Genomic DNA, 22,439 nt, shown 5'->3' with positions numbered 1-22,439 from the left:
TTTTCTTTCCCTTCCCCAGATCCAATCAGAGCGGTACTGGAAAGCAGAACAGAGAGTGGCTGAGAAGGGAGATTTGGGATTCAGACCATCGTGTGCTCAACTCTCGACACCATCACTTGGACTAGTTACTCAATTTCCTCAACTGTAAAATGGGGACAATGACAGCTGACCTGGAGGCACGGGAGGAGGATTGAATGGGACAACGTATGCATAACGAGAAGAACGTGTTATTCAGCAGAATTCCTTTTAGGAAGGTAGAGCTGTCTTTGTTGAGAAAATATTTGGTTAAGTAGAAACCGAGATCCTTAGGGTCAGAGGCGGACACTCCCAGCGAGACAAAGGGAGGATTTTGTTTGCGACTCCCGGAGGAAGTGGGGGCCAGGAGAGGGCGGAAATCCTGCGCTCCAGAGGTGACCCCTCCCCATGGCACACCCTCCTCCCACCAAAAGCTTGGGTCAGGTTTACTAAACTCATGGAATACTTGAAGTAAGTAATGAGGAAAACAGAGAAGGGGCTGAGACTTGTCTCCAGGGAACTGTGGGGGCAAAACTCAGGATGAGAGATGTGGAGGCAGGAACATCTGAGGGCGGAAGACACGGGACCCTCCTAGGACCATCAAAAGCCTCCGATCTCAGAACAGATTTCTCAAGAGTTGGGGGCACCAGCTGACAACCTGGTTAAGCAGGCAAGATGTTGTAGCTTAGTGTTACCATTCCATGTCATGCTTTCCTGGGTCTTTCCCTGTTGACCTGCAGTCTCAGTTCAGACATTACTTCCTTCAGGAAGCCTCCTCTGGCTTCCCAAGTGTGGGTTCACCTCTGAACCCCGACAGGTGTTCTTAGCATAGGAGTTTTCACCCTGAGTTGTAATTGCTTAGTTGCTTGCTTTCCTAACTAGACAATTCACTTCATTTGGTCAAAGCTAAATCTTGTATACCCTTGCGTTCCCAGATCTAGCACAGCACCTTGCACATCATAGGCTCACAATAAATATGTGTTCAGTACATGATAGTATAGTAGAAAAAACACAGTCTTTGCTGTTCTATAAAAACCAGGTTCAAAATCTGACTCTAACACTTAAAAGCTGTGCAACTCTGGGCATGTTACTTAATCTCTCTGAGCCTCTTTCATCCCCTCTGTAAATAGGAAGGTGCAGGGTCAGTGTGAGGGTGGAATGGGAAGATAGGTAGTAAACGGTGCCTGGCCAGTCAGTACTTAGCAAATATTGGTTCCTCAATACAGTCTCTCATACTTGGCCCGTCTCTTCCATCCACACACCTCCACCACGTCAAGCCTTCACTAAGCACCTTATAAACTCCTACTTTGTCTCCTTACTTCACACTGTTTCTCTTGGATGTGTTAAGCTCTTCCACTGTGCCAGACAGGGTTCCAAAGTAGGAGTCAGCAAACTACAGCCTGCAGGCCATATCAGGCCCGGCACCTGATTTTGTACTGTCTGTAGCTAAGAAGGGTTTCTACGTTTAAATGGTTAGGGGGGGATAAAAAGAGGAATATTTCATGACACATGAAAATTATTTGAAATTCACAGTTCAGTGTCCATAAAGAAGGTTGAATTGGCACACCGCCACACTCATTCTTTTCCCTATTGTCTGTGACTACTTTCGCTCTGTAGCAACAGGGCTGAGTAGCTGTGACAGAGACCGTATGGTCCACAAAGTCGAAAATATTTACCATCTGGCCCTTTGTAGAAGAAGTTGCCATGCCCTGTTCTAGGTTGCTAAGCGGTTCCCCTGGTCGGTGATTATTGAGGCCTGTAAGTGCCATGTGAGGTCAGTACTGTTACTATCCCCCTTTCACAGTCCTGGTGCACGGGTAGGAGAGAGGTGAAGTGATATACCCAGGGTTGCACAGCTTGTAAATACATTTAGGATCAAACTCTACCACCTCTGAAGTGGTCAGGCGGCTGGGACAACTGTAGGCAGCCTTGTATGCCACACTGGGGAGTTGCCTTGATAGTTCTTGATCAGGGGAGTGACATGATAAAGTGAGACCTCAAGGTGGTCACTATGACCATGACCACTGAATTGAAGGAGAGAGAAGGGGGGAGGGAGTAGCATAGAGCAGGGATTAAGAATTTGAACTCCAGAGCTCAGCTTCCTGGGTTTGATTGCAGCTGGCCACTTATCTGCATGACCTTGGGCAAGTTGCTCTAACTCTCTCTGCCTTATTTCCTCAGCTCTACAATGGGGTGGGTGGGGGACTGGGTGGGATCATAGAATCTAGACTCTCCCTTATAGGGTTGTTGTGAAGACTGGAAAGGAAACTTCTGTCTTATGACTCTGCATTGGAGGCACAAACAGCCCTTTGATGTTAGCTACGGCCATGCCCATTATTCATCCCAACAAGAAGCTGCTCTCTCTCTGTTCCAAGAGCCATTCCAGCCAACCAGGACACAAAGAGGAAGACAAAATAACCAGACCCACATCCTGCCCGTAGGAGCACTGGGTCCACGGAAGGGACAGAAGAGTCAATCAATACCTGGGAGGTGTCACAGGTGTTGCCATGGGCTGCTAAGAAGCACCTCCTTCTGGCTCTTCCTTCCTTTGCTCAGGTTCTCACTCCTTCCTGAACTCACCAGGCATCCTAGGGGATTTGCCCCGGGCCTCTGTGCTGGCCTGAATGGGGAATAATAGAATGATATGAGCATGGGCAGTGGTCCAGCGCCCTGGCACGGGGCTGTGTCTGGAAGACTGTAAATCACAGACCAGCCCAGCGCACAAGGCCCCAGGGAGAACCTGGGCAGGAGAATAACTTGGCCACTTCCACCTGCCAAATCACAAAACAACACATCGACAAGAAGGGCCATTGATGCTGAGAAACCCTATCAGGTTCCAACGTGGAAAGTGGTATTTGTCTTACGAACATGCCTGCTAGGTACAGTGGGCACTCAGAGCCGTTAGGAATTTTATCATACCACGCGTTAGCGTCTCCTGCTTACCCTGATTCTTCCCCCCACTGCCATTTATTAGTGTTTGATTTGCCATCTGTAACTGTGTCTTTAAGTGCATGCTTATGCAGCTAAGCACAGAAAAAAGACTGGGAAGATACACTAGTGGCTTTCAACTGAATGGATGGGGCAACTGGAACAGGGCAAGAGAAGGGGGAGGCTGGTTATTAGAATCACCTAAGTTTTTTCCCCCACAAATCGTCATGCTTGGGTTAAACACCTTAAGCATACGTGTATTTTAAAAGCCGACCCAGTAATTCTGATGTTTGCCCCTCCCTTCCACCCCCATCTCCTGCCTGATTTATCACCATTAATACACATCAAATGATGAAAACGGTAGTTCTATCTTGAGTGTTGGGATTATAATTTTAAAACATTTTTTTCTATCTTTTGCTTTGCTGGTGTTATTAAAATTCTACCATGAACATAAAGACTAGCATAGTAATGTGTTGGTTACAGAACCAAACTCACCTGAGTTTACACCTGATCACGGCGTGTCACTGCGCCTCGGTGATGTCATCTGTAAAAGGCAAAAAGTAAGAATAGCTCCCTAATTGGGCTGTTGTGAGAAGTAAATGACTTAACACATATAAAGTTTTTAAAACAGTGTCTGGCACATGTCACGCTCAATGGGAATTACCCATTATTATCAAAACATAAGAAAAATGCAGCAATACATTTTTAAATTTTAGAAAAAATATGAAATTCAAAACTATAAAGAAGAAAAAGGCTCCATGGCATTTGCATGATATTGACAGAAGCTGCTCTCCCCTTCTGTGAAGTGGTGGGGGCGGGGGATAAGGAGAAATGTGAATGGACTCTGTAGACTTAAAGTAAAGGTAAAAAGTGAGGAATGGCCGTTAGTATGAGCAGTGGGATCAATGCAGCATAAAGGAAAAACCACCCCGGCTGCCGGTCAGGGAGGCTCAACAGGAAGGAGGTGGCTGAGCTTCCCCTTCCTTCTCGCTGGTTCCAGCCCAGAAACCCCGCCCTGGGTGGAGAGAGAAGACTGGGCCCTCCTGCAGGGCACCCAACATTCTTTTTGGGTCAGACACTAAAGGGCACTCTCTGCTTTGCATATGCATTTCTCCTTCTTCTCTCCCAACTCAGTTTGCCTTTGGTGTCTCTGTATTATTTTGCCTTTGGTATCTCTGTGTTATTGCTTATTAGCAAGTTACAGTCAACCTTATAGCTGATGTTTACTGCTGCCAGGCACTATTCTAAAACTGCCCGTAGCAGCTCATGTATCCTCCAAGCACCTCTAGGAGACATATACTTTTTTTTTTTTAAATTTCCATTTCACAGAGGAGGACACTGAGGCCCAGAGAGGCTAACTTGCACAGTCTGCAGATGTTGGTCACTCGACTAGAATTTCTTTCAATCTCGATGACAGTCAAGACAATTAGGGGACAACAGGCCCCAGTAAGCCCACCATACAGCAGTTCGCTAAGATCTCCAGTCACTGCCTTGTGCAGAGGATTTGCTGAGGTTGGCATGCAGGGTCATATCTACTGGCTGACCCCAGCCCTGGAACCCCTGTTGTGTTCGCCAACCCCAGGGGAGCCAGGAGGGAGGCCCAGGACATCTGATTCCGTAGCCCATCCTGCTCACCACAGACCTAAATTGTCTCAAAAGGAGCACAAACCGGTAAAGGGTTTTCAGAACCACATGTTGGAGCAGGATGTGGGTATTCGTGGAGACTCCGCACTCAGAATCAGTTTCCACCCCGTGCTTCCAGCAATGGGTGAATACAGCCGCAAACACTTCCATGTCTAGAAGCAAACTGCAAGAGGCCCCCTGTTCCAGGAAGAAGACCCAGCCCTCCCTGCTGGGGAGCAGCTGTGATCCTGTGATGCCAGGTGATGCCTGTGGCTCTGACAGCCCCCGGGAGCCTCTCCGCCGGGGTTTTGGACAGCACACGCGCTGAAAGTGGCCTTTCCTCTCCCAGAACATGATGTAACCCCCCAATCCTCAGCCTCAAATGGTTTGCAGATTGTCTGGGGTGACTGTTTCCTGTGTTCTGAGATCCCAGGTGGTGAGCCCGCTCTGCCTGCGACCCCCGGATGGCGTTTACTTGGAAAGCTGCTTTTATCAGTCAGGATGTGTTTGGTGGCAAGTAACACAAAACACAGTCCAAACTGGCATAAACAATAAAGCGGGGTTTATTGGCTCATGTAACTGAACAGTCTCTGGATAGATTTCAGGTGAGGATGGATATACGTAGTGACTCAACCATCTCACAAAAGGCCCGCTTGCTTTTTATCTCTTTTCTCTGCTTCCCATGTCAAGTTCATCCTAAGGCTGCTTCTCTTCAAAGCAGCATAAGGACTTCTAGATGCCTCAGAGAGCATGTTTCCTTGTTCATTTCTAGGAACAAAAAAAGAGAAAAAGAGTAGCTGTCTCAAATCCTATATAATCCTATATAATAAAACCCTAATATGCAAATTGACCAAACAGCGGAACAACCGGCGAAATGAGAGGGATAAGGAAAAATGTGAACGAGGTGGCAGAATGACCGGTCGCTATGATGCACACTGACCACCAGGGGGCAGATGCTCAATGCAGGAGCTGCCCCCTGGTGGTCAGTGCACTCACACGGGGGAGCGCCACTCAGTCAGAAGCCCGGCTCATGGCTGGCAAGTGCAGTGGCAGTGGCAGGAGCCTCTCCCGCCTCTGCTGCAGGTGGGCGGTAAGGAGCAAGGGGTTCTGGACTGGGAGAGAGATGTCTGTCTGCTGGCTTAGGCCCGATCCTGGAATCTGCCTAGGGACACCGCCCTCCCACCCCCACCCCCACAAGTGCATGAATTTTGTGCACCGGGCCTCTAGTAAAAGCATAATATGCTAAGTGTCCGACCGATATGTCAACTGTTTGGTCAACAGCTTGACCGTTGGCTATGACATTCACTGACCACCAGGGGGCAGATGCTCCAACTGGTAGGTTAGCTTGCTGCTGCGGTCCGGCCGATGGGGACTGGGTGAGAGGGCTGGACATGCCCTGGAACCCTCCCTCAGTCCCTCCCTGGCCCTCCGGCCCCTATCAGCCCAGATTAGGACTGGGTGAGACTGCCCAATCGGCCTGATCGCCAGCCAGGCCAAGGGACCCCATCCATTCACGAATTCATGCAACGGGTCTCTAGTTATTAAATAAAAGTCCTGGACCTCTGGATCACCTAAGGCAGTGGTTCTCAACCTGTGGGTCACGACCCCTTTGGGGGTCGAATGACCCTTTCACAGGGGTCGCCTAAGACCATTGGAAAACACATATATAATTACATATTGTTTTGTGATTAATCACCATACTTTAATTATGTTCAATTTGTAACAATGAAATTGGGGGTCACCACAACATGAGGAACTGTATTAAAGGGTCACGGCATTAGGAAGGTTGAGAACCACTGATCTAAGGCCATATGACCATCTCTGAACCAATCACTGTGGCCCTGAGCAATAAGCCATGATTGGGGGTTTTTTTAATTGTGGGTTTTTTAAATGGAAGATCCCTTGCTGATCTGCTTTCCCCTGAAACCTGGGGGAAAAGGAGAGGAGGACCAGTCAGATCAAGAGGAGTCCGTTCCCCAACACTCTATTCCTACATAGATCTAAACCAATGGTTCCCAACCTTGTTTTGGTCATGCCCCACCTAAGCATCTCTAAAATCCTGATGGACATATAATTCTTATTATTCAAAAAGTGAACTCCTAATTCACATGGAGGAAGCCTAAAAAGCCATTAACTTGGTCTAAACAAGCTTCCAAAGAACATGGCATCCATGAAAGAGAAAAATAAAAGAATGAAAGAACAGTTGAAGTACTGAGGAAGAAATCACTAAGAAATTGTTAAAAAAATAATAATAATATGAAGTAATATGAAAAAATAGCAAATAAAGTTTCAAAACATATAATAGAGAATTGAAATGCATAAATATGTCACAATATATATTTATATACCATATATGAGGCCCCTAGAACCACAAGAAATGTAAAAAAAATCACTGTTAATAACCCATTCTCGAATTGCCCCTCTTAAAAATCAAATTGCCCCCCTGTGGGGCATGTGCCCCAGGTTGGGAACCATTAATCTAAACAGATGAGCCAGGGTCACTATAGTGGTTAGAAGTTGGCAACATAGGGAGGGCGAGAAGAAAGTGGGGGCTGGGGTGTTGATGAAAAAAGTCCAGACCCTCCCTAACCTGCACCACCCAGGGAGCACTTGGTCTGCTTCAATTCAAGAAGCATCAGAAGATCAAAAGTGGCTTAGAAAGGCCTGAATCATCAGGGATGGAGGGAGGAGGAATGTCTGTGAAGTTCAGGGTCTGTTTGCCAACTGAGGGGAAGGGATCGCCCTCCCCCTGCAGGAATCCTTCCAACCCCTCAGGTCTGGCAAGTCTGGGGCTGCCAGATACCCCAGGCAGGGGGCTGGATTCACAAAGGCTTGCACTACAGGGAGAAAGAACGCTGCACCCTAGCTTCTCCGTCAGGGTCCAGCGGTCCTTGACCTCCTCCTAGCAGTTTGCTTGTAATTCATGCTTGATCCCCTCAGCTTATTCTTGATGGCGCTGTGGGAGCTGGCACAGATCATTCTGATGGTAAGGTGCTCAGACTCAGGGTCTCAGCCCCAGATCTCCTTCATGCTCTCCTTTGTCTCCTAAGTTGTGTCATGGAGGGCATAGCAGCATCTTTGTTTGGCAGCATCTTAACAAAAGTGGGGTCATCGCCAGCCTGGGCCTCCTCCCAGAGCATCTTCTTACCCTCGAGTAGGAGGAAGAGCACCACCTTCTTGTGCTTATTTGCTCCTCTGGCTTCCACAGCTTGCACACCTGCATGCCACTGAATACTCTGATGATGCCAACAGAGACAGTCATGACAGAGGGCATGTTTACGGAAGTGAAAGAGGGATGGAAGGAGCCCAGAGAAGACTCCGAGGACTGCTGTACTGTGCTGGGACCCCATTTAGACCATGGCTGATCTCGGCAATCACTCTGCCCCTGTATCTGGAGAGAAGCATTATGTCTACTCCAATACATTGTTCTTTGATTTTTGACATGGCCTTTTCCAGAGCCATTAAAAATACCAAATTCAATAAAGCAATAAAGTAAATGGCAACTACACTCTTCTAGCTGCTCAAGTCAAAAACCTTGGACACAATTTTTTTTTTTATATATTTTAATAATTTTTATTTCTTAAAGTATTACAAAGAGTATTACATATGTCTCCTTTTTTCCTCCCCTTGACATTCCCCCGGCCCGTACACCCCGCCCCCCCCCCCCCCCCGCCCCGTGTCTTGTGTCCATTGGTTAATCTTATATGCATGCATATAAGTCCTTCAGTTGGTCTCTTAATCCCCCCCCCAACCCTCCCCAGGCTTCCCACTGTAGTTTAACATTCTGTTCAATGTTGCTCTGCTTCTGTATCTACCCCTGTTTATCAGTCCATACTGGTCCCCTTTATTTGTCCCAACCTCACTGGAGTAGTCTCAACCTCACCAGGGCCATCTGAGCCTCACCAGGGCCGTTTCAACCTCACCGGGGCCGTCCCTACCTCACGGGGGCCGTTTCAACCTCACTGGGGTCGTCCCTACCTCACGGGGGCCGTTTCAACCTCACCGGGGTCGTCCCTACCACACCGGGGCCGTTTCGACCTGACCGGGGTTATCCCTACCAGACCGGGGTCGTCCCTACCTCACGGGGGCTGTTTCAACCTCACCGGGGTCGTCCCTACTTCACGGGGGCCGTTTCAACCTCACCGGGGCCGTTTCAACCTCACCGGGGTCGTCCCTACCTCACGGGGGCCGTTTCAACCTCACCGGGGTCGTCCCTACCACACCGGGGCCGTTTCAACCTGACCGGGGTTGTTGGACACAATCTTGATTCTTCATTTCTCTCACCCACCCCCATATCCAATTTATCATTAAACCCTATTAGTTTTACAACAAAATATTGCTAGAATCTGATCCCTTCTCACTTTATTCATGGTGTCACCCTCCTCTAAAGTATCATCACCTTGAAACAAAACACTGCAATAGCCTCCTACTTGGCCTCCTCCTACTTGCTCCCCCATCCTCTCATCTTCAGAGAAGCCAGAGCCATCCATTTAGATAGTAAGCCATATCATGTCACTCCTCAACTCAAAAGCTCCTAGTGGCTGCTATATCAATCACTCCAAAGAAAAGTCAAAAGGCATAACAATGGACAAGGAGATTCTACATATTCTAGCCCTTATCATCTTCCCTTAATAACTCCTACACCTCTCCCCTCACTCACTCTGCTTCAGCCAGACTGGCTTCTTACTGTATCCTCAAAATGTCAAGTATGCACCTGCCTTAAGGCCTCTGTATGTGCTAGTCCTCAGCCTTTACCATCCTTCTCCCCAATTACCTTCTACGCTCATTCCTTTTGCTCAAAAGTGATGTTATCAGAAAGATGCTGTGTGACCACCCTATGTGAAAACACATCCAGTCTATCTTTAAAACACTGACCTTGCTTTATTTTTCATAGCACTTCCCATTACCTAAAATATTTAAGCATTTTCGCATGCAATTTCTCTCCCCTCCTAGAATAAAAGTTCTATAATAGCAAGGTTATTTATCACTACAGCCCTAATATCTACAACAGTGAAGGCCGTCAATAAATAGTTATTGAGAACGAATGAACGATTTTGAACAAATGATAACAAAAAAGAAATAGCTAATGGCAGATGAAAAAGATGTTTAACCTTATCAATAAGCAAAGAAATTGGCCAATTTCTTGTTGGCCAAGACAATATTTTTTCCCCATTAAATTGGCAAGAACAATCAGATAATAAATCCATCACTGTTAATACAGCAATGAAATTTGTATTTTTATATATTATTGGCAGCCAGTCTCATTAATTCATTTATTAGGTATCTACTATATACCAGCCATTGTGCAATTATCCAATATATACTTTAATTCATGATAACATTCAAAGTCTATGTTTTAGTTGGGATAGATTAGGTTAGCTGTGGTAACAAATTAATCCTAGTAGTTTACCATAATAAAGGTTCACTTCATGTTCACTCAACATGCCTATCTCAGGTTGGTAGAGAGGTAGGGTTTACATGTCACTTCCCCTCACATTGTATTGAACAGAACTAGTCACATGGAGACTAAGAAATGAAAGTTTTCTGCATGCCTCAAAGGAGTAGAGAGACAGACATTGGTAAATATTAATAACCAGAGGCCTGGTGCATAAAATTCGTCCACTCGGGGGGCATTCCTCAGCCCAGCCTGTGCTCTCTCCCAGGAGCACTCAGGGAATGTCCGACTTATGGCTTAGGCCCGCTCCCCCTCCCTGTGGGGAGCAGGCCCAAGCCGTCTGTTGGGAGGTGGGAGAGGCTCCCACCACTGCTGCTATGCTCGCCAGCCGTGAGCCCAGCTCAGGGCTTCTGGCTGAGCAGCGCTCCCCCTGTGGGAGTTCACTGACCACCAGAGGGCAGCTCCTGTGTTGAGCGACTGCCTCCTGATGGTCAGTGCACGTCATAGCGACTGGTCGTCCTGCCATTCGGTCAATTTGCATATTACCCTTTTATTATATAGGATGTCTACCACAATCCTTGATCAAGAAATATTACCATCTTATTGGAGTAACCTAAAGTACATAAGGGAAAGGTACACATTAGGAATAACCTAAAGTACATAAAGCTATATTAAGGAAAACGTTCATTGATGTCTTATTTATTATTTTGAAAATTGAAAGAGTCTTAAATGTTGAATAATGAGGAAATAAATCATGGAATCATAGTTTATCTGTATACAATACATTACTACACAGACATAAAAAATGATAGCTAACAAAAAATATATGTATAATAATTAATATGTTATAAAATAGTAAGTAAAAATTAGGAAACATGAAATGGATACTGTGATTACACCACCATAAAAATAAAAATACACAAAAATATATTCATTCAACCATTATCTCCTAGATGCTAGGCCCTTTGGATTCAGAGATAAAACACACTGTGTTTGGACTGGAGGTGCCATAGTCTTATAAGTATATGTAGAATGAACTAAAAGAAACCCCTGTCTAAAATCAGAACAGTTATTCTAGTACTTTTATGGCTGCACATAAGGCTGAACTTTTTATTCCACTTTAATTTGAATCACCCAGGGAATTAGAGTGAATTATTTATTCAACAGGTACTTACCACGCATGCACTAAGTGGGTGACAAAGGTGATCCAGATATCAGACCATGATTCCTGACCTCAGAGGGCTTGCACTCTAGCTGGAATCCTACATGTCAAGCAATGGCCCCTGCTGGCCTCAGCTTCTGTGGATGTGCTTTATAGAAGGCTCAATATCAGACCTGTGAAAGTTCCTGGTGCCTAAAACAGTGCCTGGCACATAGTTGGTGTCCTCTAACTTCTGGTGTTTTCCCCAAACCTACTTACTCATAGGCTTCCCTTCTCAGTTGATGACATCTATGTCTTTCATTACTCAGGTGGAAAATGTGAGGGCATTCTTGATTCTTTTTTCTCACACTCCACATCAAATCTGTCAGAAAAATCTTACAGGTCCCAGCTTCAAAATATATTCCCAAATCAGACCACTTCTCACTCCTTCCACTCCTTCCAAGCCACCATCATCTTTTGCCCTAATTCCTGCACACTATGATCTGAATGTTTGTGGACATAGAGATGGAGTATTTGGTAAGGTGGAGGGGTGGGAGACAGAGTAGAGGGCAAGAAGGAGGACAAGATGGGCATTTCCAGGGAGCTGTCACAATATGATCACTACCCAGTAGAGAGACAAATCTGCAATCCCGATGTGACGCCAAAGTTGGAGAAAGCTCAAACAAGCATTAAACTAGGAGATGAAGAATGTATCCAGTGGGAAGCACCAAGCATGTGGGAGAGGAAACGTTTGGGGGGGGGGGGCGGCGCGAGGTACAGGGGGATGGAGGCAAGTGATTCAGAAGTAACGCCATGATTGCTGAATGTGCCCCTCATTAATTGTTTTCACACATTCAACAAATATTTATTAAATATTATATTCCAGGCACCCACTTATACAATGGAGACAAGTAGAATAAAAATCTGTGGCCTCCTGGAGATAAAATACCCATATGTCAAATGATAAGTCGCACAAAGAGAACTAAGGGAGGTGGGGTACTGGAAGTGCTATCTGGGGAGAGAGGTCGGTATTTTAAAGAGGGTGGTCAGGGATGGCCTTGCTAAGAGAGACATATGAGCAAAAGAGCAGAAGGAGTGAGGGGGTGAGCCCTGTGGCTCCCTGAAGGAAGAGTGCAATTGCAGAGACCCTGGCAGGAGGGTGTTTGTGTGCTCCGGAAACCATAGGCAGGTCAGGAGAAGCTGGAGCAGAGTGAGTGAAGTGCGTGATGGTTGGTATTGAGGTCAGAGAGAGGAAGGCAGACAATGTCCTGCCGTTCAGTGGTTTTCAATGGGGTGGCATCATCTGATAGTGGAATTCATGGAGATGTTTTTGCCTGAATGTTTACATATTAAAATACCTAGTTTACTATGTTTAAAAACAAAGGCCTTCCTCTCCTCTCAGATGTGATCAAGCACTTAGACTTCCATCAGGAAACATCCCTACCTTATAGAGACCACCATGCTGTGAAGACACAGAGGACTCACTTGTTTGTGGCACAGGTCCGTGGTGCTGTGTCCGTTCACCACTGAGGCTGTCTCGTGTTCACCACAGCTGGGTGCCTCTTCTCACTGGACACATGACTAGACTACAGTCCTTAGCCTCTGTTGCATGAGGTGTGGACATGACTGAGCACTAGTCAGGGGGATGTGGATAGAACTGAGGTATGCCACTTTCAGGCCTGGCCACTAAGACCCTCCCATAGATCATCCTCTGTGGGTTTGCTAACCCACTGCCTAGATCAGCCGTGGGCAAACTACGGCCTGTGGGCCGGATCCGGCCCGTTTGAAATGAATAAAACTAAAAAAAAAAAAAAGAGCGTACCCTTTTATGTAATGATGTTTACTTTGAATTTATATTAGTTCACACAAACACTTCATCCATGCTTTTGTTCCAGCCCTCTGGTCCAGTTTAAGAACCCATTGTGGCCCTCGAGTCAAAAAGTTTGCTCACCCCTGGCCTAGATGCAAAGGACTCCATGGCCCCAAGGCATGGGCAGAACTCAAGATGGCAGTAGCCTGAGGCCCTGAATCACAGGTAGAAGGTGCCTACACTGACCTGACTGAGAAGAAATACCCTTTACTAGATTAAGCAACTGAAATTTTGGGGTTTGTTACAGTGTCTAGTGTTATACCAACCAATGCAAAAATTGGTACCTAGAAGTGGAATGCTGCCATAATAAAAACCTAGACTAGTGGGGCACTGGCCTAGCAGTTGAGTGGTCATTGATGAGGAAAGTGAGGCAAGAAGCTAGAAAGAAGGAAGTCTGTTTTATAAAGTGGCAAAACATCTGTCTTCTTCAACGGCAGTAAGCATGCCCACTGAGCCTGTTGTTCAGGGGAAGTGGTGAGGAGTCAGAGCAATAGGACACATCACCTTTTCCCAGGGCAGGGACTCTGTGAGGTGAGTGAGGCACTATGGGTACACAATTAAGGAGTCAGTTACTGGCATGTTTCTGTTCTTTTTTTTTTTTTAATTAAATTTTTATTGTTCAGATTACATTTGTTCCTCTTCCCCCCCCCCCCCACATAACTCCCCTCCTTCCAGTTCCCGCCCCACCCTCCGCCCTCACTCCCCACCCACTGTCCTCATCCATAGGTGCACGATTTTTGTCCAGTCTCTTCCCGAATCTCCCATTCCCCTTTCCCCCCCAAGAATAGTCAGTCCATTCCCTTTCTATGTCCCTGATTCATTATAATCACCAGTTCATTCTGTACATCAGATTATTTATTCACTTGATTCTTAGATTCACTTGTTGATAGATGCATGTTTGTTGTTCATAATTTGTATCTTTACCTTTTTCTTCTTCTTCCTCTTCTTAAAGGATACCTTTCAGTATTTCGTATAATACTGGTTTAGTGGTGATGAACTCCTTTAGCTTTTCCTTATCTGTGAAGCTCTTTATCTGACCTTCAATTCTGAATGATAGCTTTGCTGGATAAAGTAATCTTGGTTGTAGGTTCTTGGTATTCAGCACTTTGAATATTTCTTGCCATTCCCTTCTGGCCTGCAAAGTTTCTGTTGAGAAATCAGCTGACAGTCATATGGGTATTCCCTTGTAGGTAATTGAGTCTCTTTCTCTTGCTGCTTTTAAGATTTTCTCTTTGTCTTTTGCTCTTGGCATTTTAATTATGATGTGTCTTGGTGTGGTCCTCTTTGGATTCCTTTTGTTTGGGGTTCTCTGCGCTTCTTGGACCTGTAAGTCCATTTCTTTCACCAGGTGGGGGAAGTTTTCTGCCATTATTTCTTCAAATAGGTTTTCAATATCTTGCTATCTCTCATCTTCTGGCACTCCTATAATTCTGATATTAGTCCGCTTGAAGCTGTCCCAGAGGCTCCTTACACTATCTTCACACTTTCGGATTCTTTTTTCATTTTGCTTTTCCAGTTGGGTGTTTTTTGCTTCTTCGAATTTCAAATCTTTGGTTTGATTCTTGTGCTCCTCTGGTCTGCTATTGGGTATAATATTCTTTATTTCAGTCCGTGTATGCTTACTTTCTAATTTCTTTATCATAGCATCGAGGGTCTCATTAGTTTTTGTGAGGCTCTGCTCAAGTTTATTGCAAGCCCTCAAAATTGTGATTTTTAGCTCCATATCCTCCATTTCTGTCATGTTTTTTTGTCTCCGCATCTTTTATGCTTTCTTGATGCACCCCTTGTGGTCTTTGTGCGCAGTCTTGTTCTAGTTAAGCCTTAATTGTTGTAGTTAATACTAGAGGGATTTGACCACCAGGCCGACTGGCTGTGGGAATCAGCTGTGTGGAAAACTTCTGTCCTCTGGGGAGGTGCTAATCTAGCCTTTGCCTGAGGCGATTGGCAAATGGCTCTGTGCAGGGCTTGGGCGGGGCGGGATCAACAGGGCGGGGGGAGGGAGCAGCTATGGCTGCTCTCAGTCCGTCCCCAGGGGCTCTGCCTCTCTGTCCCAGCAACCGCTGCAAACCTTGGAGGGACTGTAGCCAGACAGTCCCGCTTCTCCCGTTTGAGTCTGGGTCCCTAGAGACTCGCCCAGATCTGTAGCCCAGAGTTTGAGACTCCCTCCTGATTGAAAACGACAACCGCACCCTCAGCCACCAGCCCGCTTTGCGCGCGCACCGCCACACCACCGTACCTTTAAATTTTCCACACTGCGCCTCCTCTGAGCCTCGGAATGCTGTTGTTTTTCCTTCTAGTTGAAGAGTTTCTCCTCAGCCAGCCTTCCTGTGGTTCTGGTTGATGTCCGTTCCGTCTTTTAGTTGTATTTTTTTTTTTAATATATTTTATTGATTTTTCACAGAGAGGAAGGGAGAGAGATAGAGAGTTAGAAACATCGATGAGAGAGAAACATCGATCAGCTGCCTCCTGCACATCTCCTACTGGGGATATGCCCGCAACCAAGGTACATGCCCTTGACCGGAATCGAACCTGGAACCTTTCGGTCCGCAGGCCGACGCTCTATCCACTGAGCCAAACCGGTTTTGGCTTTTAGTTGTATTTTTGAAGTGGTTGTTTGCGGCAGCAGTCTCCGGTGTTTACCTATGCCGCCATCTTCGATTCTCCATGTTTCTGTTCTTGGTGAAGTCAAGATGAGTTTAAGAAAGATGGGCTGGTTTACAAACAGAAATGAAAGAGGCTAGGGAGAGTCCAGATACACAGGGTCTCAAAGATTATAAAAGCCTATTCCTTCTGGGTCCCGAATAGTAAAACAGTATTATTTGAGAGACAAAGGCCCTTTGACTCACAAAGATCTGATTAAGGACCTTCTCCTCCATGCCTATTATTTTAGAGTCTCAAGATAGCTGCTATTAATGAGAGGAGAGAGAGAGAGAGAGAGAGAGAGAGAGAGAGAGGTGAGGAAGCAAATAAACAAATGAAGCTTGAAAAGTTATTATTGGAACAAGCTTTGGGTTTGAACTTTTGCTCCTAAATTGTTGGGAAACAAAGATGAGCACTTTCTAGGCTTTTAGGGAGTCATATTGCCAAATTAAAAATGAGCCCAGACTTAAAGGGCCTTTGACAGTGAGAACCTTGAACCTCAAGTCTCTGAACTTGCACAAGTGGGAAGTGAGCCTCAAGAGCTGTGCAGGCCTCCAAGGCAATGGGCTCCCCACGCCCACCTCATAGGCCCCCAGGTGGCTGTGGAGGATAACAATTAGAGAGGAACCTTCCAGACAGCAGAGGCGGACAGAGAGCAAAGGACAGGAAACTCCTCCCAGAGCGACAAATTGGGGTACAATAAAAAGGGTGCAGCCTAGGAGCTTACTCCTGCCCCCGGACAGGGTCACTGCATGATCTACCTTCCCGCCGGGACCTCACCATCACCAGGGATGCCGGCTGTGTGTCTCCCACTCTTCCCTTTCCCACTGGGCATGTTTATCACTTTCTCCTGTCCTTGCACCGCTGGGGCAGGAAGGCAGCTTGTCCTCTCAGTTCAGAGGTCAGCGGACAATCAAGCAAACACTCCATCCTGATGGCAAAGACCCAAAAGTCCTGGCTTTCAGCTGGATGCAGTAAATGTAAGGGACATTGGGTTGTCTCTCTTGTGGGGGTGAGGGGGAGAATAAGTGTGTTGTCTGGGTGGGAAGCAGCATTAGGTGAGTGAGGATATTTGGTAACTAAAGGGTGGACTCTGGGAGAATCTGTGTTCACCAAAACCATTTCCTCTTTTATCTGTAAATATAGCTAGACTACATCTCTTAGCAACATTTTTAGTTAGGTGAGGCCATGAGTCTGAGTCCTGGCAAATGGCACGGGCAGAAGATGTTCACTGCTCTCAGCCTCACCCATTAAAGACTTCCAGTAAGTAATCCTCCCTACTGTTTTCCATTGGCTGGCTGGGCAAGAAGGGCTTTGGGGCTCTAGGGTTTAGGAGACCCACAGATGAAAGGAGTTTGGGACCCTGAACCTCCTACCCAATACTGGCAAAAGTTATACATAATCCTATATAATAAAAGGCTAATATGCAAATCGACTGAACTGCAAAATGACTGGTCACTATGATGCACACTGACCAAGAGGGGGCAGACACTCAATGCAGGAACTGCCCCCTGGTGGTCAGTGTGCTCCCACAGGGGGAGCACCGCTCAGCCAGAAGCCAGCTCACGGCTGGCGAGTGCAGCAGTGGTGGCGGGAGCCTCTCTCACCTCCGCAGCAGTCGGACATCCCCCCGAGGGGTCCCAGACAGCGAGAGATGCACGAATGTCATGCACTGGGCCTCTAGTGAGAAATACCAATCTATTGGGCTAAATCAGTGGTCGGCAAACTGCGGCTCGTGAGCCACATGTGGCTCTTCGGCTCCTTTAGTGTGGCTCTTCCACAAAATACCACGTGCGGGCGCACATGTACAGTGCGATTGAAACTTCATGGCCCATGCGCAGAAGTCAGTATTTTGTGGAAGAGCCACACTCAAGGAGCCAAAGAGCCGCATGTGGCTCGCGAGCCGCAGTTTGCCGACCACTGGGCTAAACCAATACAATTTTAGGGGTTCTTTGCTACAGCGACTATTGTTATTATTACCCTCATACAGCCTGCCTTTGTTGTCATGATTGAATGAGTTAATATGAAAAATGGTTCCTGGTGCCTAATACAGGAAAAACGGTGCTATATAAACGTTGGCTACTCTTATTTGCTTGAGAACAGACAAAAATCTGTCATAAACTACAGCTTGGCAGAAAACAGTAGCAGCAATGGAAAGCAACTTACACTCAGGATAGTGTTCCTAGCTTTAATTGGAACGTCTTGGAGTCTGTAAGAGCCAGACCCTAATCCTAAAGTACACTCAGGTATTAATAAATACCTAGTCTGATCCGTCTCCTGGCCAACCCTAAATTCCATTCCTTTAGTGCCATGTATGCTTGAAAGCCAAAAAACTTATTTGCTTTAGAATCCCTCAAACAAACCCAGGACAATGTGTGGTATGCAAATATCCAGGTAACTTTAAGCGTGTAGCTTCATAGAACTAAAAGAAAGGTGGAGACTTTTGACACAATCTCAGAAAATGGAGATCCTTTTTTGTTGTTGTTGCTATTGTTGTTAATCTTCACCTGAGGATATTTTTTTTCCATTGATTTTTAGAGAGTGGAAGGGAGGGAGGGAGAGAGAGAGACAGGTAGAGAGAAACATTGATGTGAGAGAGACACATCAATTGATTGCCTCCTGCAGGTGCCCCAACCAGGGCTGGGGATCAAACCTACAACTATGTATGTGCCCTTGACTGGGAATCGAACCTACGACCCTTCTATGTGTGGGCTGATGCTCTAACTACTGAGCAACACCAGCCAGGGCTGGAGACCCATTTTTATACGGTTGAGTGAGCAAACCCAGAGCATAGTTGCAAAATTAGCTGAGTCTGGTGTCTTATCATCCTAAGAAGAAGAGAGGAGGGAAAAAAGGGAAGGGAAGGGGAGAAAGGGGAGGCAGGGGAGGGGAGGGAGGGATGAAGAAAAGAAGGAGGAGGCATGCCACATTCTAAAAGGAAAGTCACTTATTGGCACATTTCACTTACATTCTGAAAAAGAATTGCAAAACCAAAGCTTACTATTTTATATCAGAATTTGTAGCTTTGTGATAGTCTGAGAAGTTTCATTTCATTCGGTTTAACAAATACTTATTAAGGGTCTAGTATGTGGGTGGCTGTTTTTCGCATATTTGGTTCTGCAAAATAGCATGATAATTACAGAATGTATTGTTTTTCATATGTGACATGCTTCCTAGCATCACAAGAAATGTCGTACCATGTGAATAAGAAGAAAGGGAACAATCATAGAAGGGAGAAAACTTTACTGGCATGAAAACAAGAAACCCACCCTACGCCAGTATGACATCATCTTAGCTAATTACATCAGCAACTACTTCATTTCCAAGTGAGGCCACATTGTGAGGTACTGGGGTTAGAGTGTTTTTTGGGGAGTGGCAGGAGGACATGCAATGTAATCCATAGCGCTGCTCTTGTGGAGCTTACAGCTTAGAAAGGAGCTATCCAGTAAATACATCATCTCACATTAGGTGTGAAAATGTCACTTGTAACTACTCTAGAGCGGCGGTTCTCAACCTGTGGGTCGTGACCCCTTTGGGGGTCAAACAACCCTTTCACAGGGGTCGCCTAAGACCATCGGAAAACACATATATAATTACATATTGTTTTTGTGATTAATCACTATGCTTTAATTATGTTCAATTTGTAACAATGAAAATACATCCAGCATATCAGATATTTACATTATGATTCATAACAGTAGCAAAATTACAGTTATGAAGTAGCAACGAAAATAATTTTATGGTTGGGGGTCACCACAACATGAGGAACTGTATTAAAGGGTCGCGGCATTAGGAAGGTTGAGAACCACTGCTCTAGAGGAAGACATTGTACCAGGACCAGCTAAGCAAAGCTTGCTGTAGGTGGTCAGGACCAGCGTCTCCGAGGAAGGGACACTCACACTGAGGCCTGAGGGACTGTCAGGCCTGGGACATTCCTGAGCAGGGGGATGACAAACAGGCCAAGGAGAAATTTGATAAGTGGCACATAAAAGCGCCTCCACAAAGGGGGGGGGGCCTAGAGAAAACCTGAGAGAAACGTCTCTCGTGTGTCACCCGAATAACTGAATGGCCCCGAACAGTGTGAGTGAGCAGGAAATTGAGCTACTCCGCTGGGTCTACGAAAGAAGGAAGGCCTGTCTTATCATCAGGTTCTCCTACTATGTAAGTGTTTGTTTTGCTTGGACTTTTCAAGGACCACGCTGAGTGAGCCAGATTTCATGTGCAGTCTCTCCCCTCTGGGAGCTGGCTGAGGCCGCAGGTGCTGTGTCTGACCAGGCAAATGTGATAGAATCACTTCCAGTGCGGACTGTTGGAGAGAAGCACGGCGTGTTGACGAGATTTCTGGATTAGTGGAAACCAACTCGAGGGTACGGTTTCAGCCCGTGCTGCTGGCATCAGTGTGAGTTTTCGGCATGGTGCTGTTGAGTGAGGAAACCTCTGAAAGTATGCTTTTATACTCCCCCCACCCCCACCCCAAAAGTCTCCAAAACCCAGCTATTCTAAAGGGAGCTAAGACTTCCTGAAGCAGTAGACAAAGAATTGAGTGTTAGCTCCTCGGCCAGGTTCGGATTACCTCTGACGGCAACTGGGCCACAGTAGGAGGCATAGATTTTCAGGGCTACATGGGGAGACGGGGAGGCCCGTGGTCCCTGGGAAGGCTGTGCGGTGGCTGGGTGTGGTGGGAAGTCACCCTCCCTCTTTGGGGACCTTGGGGACAAAGGGTCCCACCCTAGGCCGGATAGTGGCATATCGCAGCTCAACCTCCCAGTTTCACCCACTGGCCTCCGTTTCCCATACCATCTGAGGTCAGAGAGACCCAAGCCAACAGAGGTGACTGCACAGCCTCACAGGAAGCCAGAGCTGTGAGAATAAGGATGTGCTGCCCGCGCACGTCCCGGAGGGGCTGTCTGTGCACGGAGCCAGGGCCACTTTCCGGCCAGCGGCCAGGTCTGCAGCAGAGGGCCAGGTGGTGTTGGAATTGGCCCACTCCCGCTCCTCCATCACATTTTCCAGGAAGGGGTGGGTAGGGACGGGTGGAAGGTGGGGACATTGTCAGCAATGAGCGTTGGTGTTTTTGAGAGGGAGCCAAAGCATTGTGTGTTTCAGGGGGTCTGGCAGGCTGCCTCCACCAGGGAGACATCCACGACAAGGCTGTCGCCCCAGCCCACAGCTGAGCTGTTTGAATGTTGCCGGGTAGGATGGGCATGGGTGAGTCCCACCATGAGGGTCAAGTCTTTTTCCTTGTTTTACTTCCTTCAGTCTTCAAGCAAATGAAGCGAAGGTGCTGAATGGTGGGCCTGATGAAGTGGAAGAGTGCTTTTTACTGTCAGTCTTGCCAATCATTTCCTGGGGTTAGAAGTCAACAGAGAGTTCTTCGCTCTCTATTGGTCAGTACTTGAGTCTAGGACTTAGGTGAGGCAAGTGGGCATTAGTAATGGTTGTCCATGCACCCCCCCCCATCCCCCCAAAAAAACCTAGAAATAAATTTAATCAAGGAGGTGGAAGACTTGAACACTGAAAACTATAAAACTTCAATTAAAGACATAGAAGAAAACACAAATAAATAAGTGGAAAGATATTCTGTGCTCCTGGATTGAAAGAATTAATATTCTTAAGATGCCCATATTACCCAAAGCAACCTACAGATTCAATTCAATCCCTATCAAAATTCCTACAGCGGTTTTTACAGAAATAGAACACTCCTAAACTCTGTATGAAACTACAAAAGTCCCCAACTAGCCAAAGCAATCTTGACAAAAAGAACAAAGCTGAAGACATCATGTTCCCTGATTTCAAAATACATTACAAAGTCGCAGTAATCAAAATAGCATGGTATTTGGCATAAAAACAGACACGGATCACTGGAACAGAAAAGAGAGCTCAGAAATAAACCCATATATAGTCAGTTAATTTATGACAGAGGAGCTAAGAATATTCAATGGAGGAAAAGACAGTCTCTTAGATAATTGGTGTTGAAAAAAACTGGACCACTTTCTTACACCATACACAAACATTAACCCAAAGGAGATGAAACATTTGAATATTAAGGACTAAAACCATAAAACACCTAGAAGAGAACATAGGCAGTAAGCTCCTAGACATCAGTCTTGGTGATAATTTTTTTTATTTGACACCAAAAGTAAAGGCAACAAAAGAAAAAAATAAGCAAGTCGGACTACATCAATCTAAAAAGTTTCTGCACAGTAAAGGAAAGCATCAACAAACTGAAAAGGCAACCTACTAAATGGGAGATGATACTTGCAAATCATATACCTGATAAAGGATTAATATCCAAAATAGTATATTAAAAAACTCATAGAACTCAATAGCAAAAACAAACAATCTGATTTTTAACACGGGCAGAGGATCTGAATAGACATTTTTCCAAAGACATAGAGATGGCCAACAGGTACATGAAAAGATGTTCAACATCACTAATCATCAGGGAAATGCAAATCAAGACCACAATAAGATATCAGCTCACATCTGTTAGAATTGCTATTATCAAAGAGACAAGAAATAGGCAGTGCCCTTGGCGGTCCTGGATCTGTCTCTTGCTTCAACAGTGTTTGGACGGAACAGACCCAGGGACACCCCTTCTTCTGGCCACCCTCCTGCATCTTATTCAGTCACCACCTTCAGAACCACCTCCCGGACCAGCCAACACACCGGTTTGTTTTTTTCTACCTTAACTCCTTATTGCCAAACAACCATGAGCTCCCAAATTCGTCAGAATTATTCCACCGAGGTGGAGGCTGCGGTCAACCACCTGGCCAACCTTCATCTGCAGGCCTCCTACACCTACCTTTCCCTGGGCTTCTATTTCA

General features: G+C 46.1%; 1 pseudogene; it reads right to left on the bottom strand.

Annotated features, from left to right (window-relative positions):
* Positions 1–7,201: 7,201 nt before the first annotated feature.
* On the bottom strand, positions 7,202–7,840 carry LOC139005415 (cofilin-1 pseudogene; annotated as a pseudogene).
* Positions 7,841–22,439: the final 14,599 nt, after the last annotated feature.

The sequence above is a fragment of the Myotis yumanensis genome, unplaced genomic scaffold (genome assembly GCF_028538775.1).
Source record: "Myotis yumanensis isolate MYYU_CA2020_CCGP unplaced genomic scaffold, mMyoYum1.0.hap1 SCAF_3, whole genome shotgun sequence".
Taxonomy (NCBI): domain Eukaryota; kingdom Metazoa; phylum Chordata; class Mammalia; order Chiroptera; family Vespertilionidae; genus Myotis; species Myotis yumanensis.
The sequence above is the reverse complement of the archived record's forward strand: the minus strand, read 5'-3'. Positions and strand labels throughout refer to the sequence as shown.